A 5178-nucleotide genomic window follows, 5' to 3' on the forward strand; every position below is an offset into this window, starting at 1 on the left:
GTTATCAAAAATGATGAGCGAACTGCTTCTGGTGCCTTCTAGTGCAGCATACATGGAACACCATGCTGTTAAGGATGTGAGCATGGGTATACTGTACATGTGCTAGAAAATTCCACAGTGGAAGCATTGTGGCATCAGACTTTCAGGCCGATTTAACACGCATTCTCCAAAGTTGGGCTGCACAAGTCCTGTTAAGGTCATATCCTAACTACTTTCAGCAGAACATACATTCGTTTGCAGAAGAGAACTCTCAGGAGTTGTTTTTAAAAGGTCAGTCAATCAATTTGAACTTAAATATTTTTGACTTAATTTTGCTTTCTCACAACATATGGAAGTACTGTGGTGTGTTCTTGAAAGGTGTTGATAACTGTTTTTAGATTTTGACGGGTGAGCCAGAGATATGTGGTTCGTTCTGTTAATTTAATGGACATTTCAATGCAGGGAGCCATCAACTGCATACATTTGGATCTGTGGGTTGCACACACAAATAGGGAAAGGGCTTCCAAGGGCGACAACTCCATCAATTTTATGGTACAGTTGGCGTACTATGCCTAAAATATCATGTCAGTGAATATCCCCCTATCCTGAAACACCACAGTACCTTCATCTGAATCATTCACTGGGCTATTAAGTCACCACAATGAATCAGAGGCTGATTGTTTAGAGACAGGGAATAGGCTCTGTACACATGCTTCATAAATCCCCTCTACCACCTGACCACAGAAGAACAATACACTTCATTCAAGAGCCAATCATCTCAGAGCAGATCATGAATTTCCTGAAACAATATTCCACCATTTGAACCACTCAAGGAGAGCATTCCAGCATTCACCAGTGTGTGGACAGTCTCCACAGCCTCGTCATCAGGAAGGCACAGCCCATGCCAGAAGGCATCAGAAGCTACAATGGAAAGAGGGGAAAGAGGAAGAGAAGAGGAAGTGGAAGAGGAAGCACAAACAAATCATCCAGCACCCCCTTCTCTGTGAACTCTCACTGTTTATGAGCAGCTACAGAGAAACTGTTTTCCAAAACTATTCCAATCACGATTACCCAATACTTTCCCACTTTTCAATTCATTTGTCAAATCACTTCACAGTGTTCTCTTGGCCAAGATTCTGAAATAAAAACCTTCCATAACATTTTCATCCAACAACACATGCAATAAGTCTGACAAATTAAACTATTCACCTTATCCTTCTGCTTTGTGCCTGTCTTGCAAACACTTTTGACTGTTCTTATGTCTGCATGAAGGTGACCCAAATGAAAACAGTCTGTGCCTGCAATGTTACCAAGCATAGATCACAGGATATATAAGGAAAGGTACATTCAAAGCATTATTTGTTACGTGAAAACCACGTGGGAATGAGTGATACTTGCTAATTGCAGTGTTACTGTTGAATTGAATATTAGAGTAGTTAATAGGACCAACTTTGAAGCCAGATATTCACAGTGGTACAGGTAGAAGTCCTTCATATGAATTACCCTTTGGAAGACAACTTGGAAATACTCTAAAATCCAATAGCTAATCATGCACTCAACTATTAAATTCACATCCAAAAGAGAGTTGGACAGGAGCTTTTCCAAAATCTCTATTCTGGGTGTGTAAAGTCTTGAACGTTCCACATGGTACTACTGAAGAAGGAATTTAGAAGATAAGTATCATTGGGAAAATGAACCAAGGAAGAATATTTCAGTCAAAGATCAATTCAGATCTATGATGGCTCTTCACACCCTGTCACAGGTAGCTAAGTGATATTTGAAGAGGCAGACGGGTGGGATGCTCAAATTTCTCATGCTCCTTCAACCTGGACCATTAAGAAGGAAAATAAAATATAGGTATCATAGGGAAGAGCATGCTGAACCAAGGAAGAATATCTCAGTTAAAGATCAATTTTCAATTACCTACAGTCATTTCACGTTGCTACTCTCTTCTTTTAAGCAATCCCTCAACACTAAGGATGACATTCTTCCACACTGGCATTGTGGACTCTGAGGTGACCAAACAGTCTAATGCTGGTTCTGCACAACATGCCACAGTTGGCCAAGTGATTTTTGAAGAAGCAGATGGGTGGGGTGCTCAGATTTCCACAGGCTCTTTCAACCTGGACCTATCCCAGATGCTCAAGGTGGTTGGTACTTGATGGATGTTTCTTTTCCAGGTTGGGTTGTCTTGGGCAAAAGGTTCCCATGAGTTAGTGGGGATATTGCATTTTCTCAGGGAGGCTTTGAGGAAGTCCTCCTGGTAACATTGCCATGACGGATTTTAAAATAAGAGTTTGCTTTTGAAGTCAAGTGTCAGTCTTGCATTTGGACTATAGCATTTTCCCTACTACTAATGTCAAGTTAACCAGTCAATAATTCCTTTTTGTCTATCAACCTCCTTTTTAAAATAGTATGGTTACATTAGCTAGCCTCCAAACCTTCAGAACTGTTCCAGAGTCTATAGCATTCTCAAAAATAACTGCCAATGTATGTCTAAGGCTAGTTCCTTGAGTACCCTTGGATGTGGATTATTAGGCCCCAGGGAGTTATTGATCTTTAATCCCATAAATTTCCACAATTCCATTTTCCAACTAATAATAACATTAGGTTATAGTCCAACAGGTTTATTTGGGAGCATTAGCTTTTGGATTACTGCTCCTTCATCAGGTGGTTGTCAGGCGTTATGTGATTTTTAAGTTTGTATGTTGTCTGCAAGCTTATGTTCATACTCTGTTTTCACCTTTTCATCAATCCCTTTGTCTTCTTTTTCTGAAATTTAAACTGCTCCTAATCTTCAGGACATAATGCTTTCTGGCCATTATGTATGCCTATTTTTTGGGTCTAATACTATTGCTGATTTCACTTGTTAGTCATGGTTGAGCAACCTTTTCTGTTTTAGTTTTGTTCCAGACAGGAATAAATTCGTTTCAGTTCCTCCATGCACTCTTTAAATGTTTATCATTGCCTACCCAACTTTTAAGTAACATTTGCCAAGTTAACATAGCCAGCTTTCACCTTATACTTAGATTCAGGACCCTAGTCTCAGAATCAATTAAATTACTCTCCACCTAATGAAGAATTCTCTCATATTATGGTTGCATTTCCCCAAGGGACCTCACACAGCTCGATTGCCAATTATTCTTTTCACATTTCACAATACCAAGACTAGAATGGCCTATCCTCTTTGAGTTGCTTGCTCAAAATAATGATCCAGAAAACCATATGTACACACTCAGGAATTCCTTCTGTATGGTATTAATCCTGATTTGCCCAATCTACATGCAGATTAAAGTCACCCATAATTATAGACGCATCTTTATTGCTTGTGTCTCTAATTTCTTGTTTAATGCCTCCCCTCATGTCATCACTACAATTTTGAGGTCTGTATATAAACTCCACTATCGTTTCTGCCTCTGGCTGTTTCTTGGCTCAACATATACAGCTTCTACTTTACCAGAGATAATATCCTTCCGCTTTGTTGCATAAATATCATCTTTAGTCAACAATAGTGGTGGCTGACCTCACTGGGATATCTGAGACAGAGATGATTGCATCTAACATTACTAAAGGTAGTTTAGGTTGCCTTTTGCCCTTTTACAAATCCCATCACCCTTATCCTGCTTTCTGGCATGAAGTGAAAGCTGAAAGTGATGTTACCATGAATAACTTACTTTCTACCTAACAGCCTCCTTTTCTACAATTATGCTTTCACATAACCCAACCTCCATTTCTTCTTTGTCCTTCCTAAAAATTGAATGTCCCTGCAATGTTCAGTTCCCATCCCCAGTCACCCTGCAGTCACACTTAAACTATGTCATATCCATTCATCCAATTTATTGCAAATGTACCACAAATTAAGACACAAGGTCTTAAGTTTTGTCTTTTTAACAGTCTTAATCCTGTTTGATTCTTGCCCTTGAATTCTCTGTCACTTGCTCATATTTCCCATTCCATCTTTTGTTTATTTACCTTGTTTGCCTCTCTTCTGTTTCCCCTATAGGTTCCCATCCCCTTGCCATTTTAATTTAAACCTTCCCAATCATACTAGTAAATACTCCCCTGGGACGTCAGTTCCAGTCTTGCCCAGATGCATTTTGTTCAGTTTGTGCTGGTCCCACCTCCTCACAACTAATCCCAATGCCCTCTACCTTCAGCCACTTCTCCCGCCAAGTGAGCATCTGACATATCCTACTATTTCTACTCTGACCAGCGTGTGGCACTGGTGGCAACCATGAGATCCATACCTTTGGTATCCTACTTGTTAAACTTGTTTCCTAACTCTCTATATTCTGCTTTTAGGACTTCATCTCCTTTCTTAGCAATGTCGTTTATGCTGATGTGAATCAGAACTACTAGCTGTTCACCCTCACACACTCAAATGTCCTGTTGCTGCACCGAGATATCCTTGACTCTAGCACCCAGGAGGTAACATACTACCTTGGAGTCCGAATTGTGGCCACAGAAATGTCTATCAAATCTTACAATTAACTACTCTATTCTATAGGAGAAAGTGAGGTCTGCAGATGCTGGAGATCAGAGCTGAAAATGTGTTGCTGGAACAAATGTGTTCCCTGGATGCTGGCTGACCTGCTGCGCTACTCTATTCTATAGCCTTCCACCTACTTCCCGGAAGAATCTTCACATTGTGACAGACTAAGAGTAGTTGTACTTTATACCAATTCAAGCCATTCCTTGTCATTGTTCAAATAACTTATTTTGTATACTGATAGGAAATCAGTGCTGCTTCTAAAATAGTTAACTGTTACAGAGACACAACGTGTTTTACCAATATTTTATCAAAGAACAGTTTTGTTAAAGTTCTCAGGTCAGCAAAGTACTTAAGCTTCAAATGATGTTAGCAATTCCAATGCACACCACATTGTATGGGAGTTGGCCGCACTTAGAATTACAACATTAGTTCGAGTCCCTAATCATAAGTCACGAACACTTAGAAAACAATTATTAGGAGCCAAATTGGTAGGGACAAATGACTAGGGCTACATTAGTTAAAGGTTTTTTGTGAAATAATGTTTTGTGGAAGCTACAATGGAGGCAAAGGGAAATTTTAAAAAAGGACCCCTTTCAGGATTAGATATTTCAGTTTCATTTAGGTACAACTAAAAAGGCTTTTCCTCTTCAGATCAAAAGGCTACCCTCCATTTAAAGCAGAGGTACTGACTGAAAGAATAATGGTAA

The sequence above is a fragment of the Chiloscyllium plagiosum genome, unplaced genomic scaffold (genome assembly GCF_037043375.1).
Source record: "Chiloscyllium plagiosum isolate Xiang-an unplaced genomic scaffold, Cpla_swu_hap1 HiC_scaffold_14, whole genome shotgun sequence".
In the NCBI taxonomy this organism is placed as follows: domain Eukaryota; kingdom Metazoa; phylum Chordata; class Chondrichthyes; order Orectolobiformes; family Hemiscylliidae; genus Chiloscyllium; species Chiloscyllium plagiosum.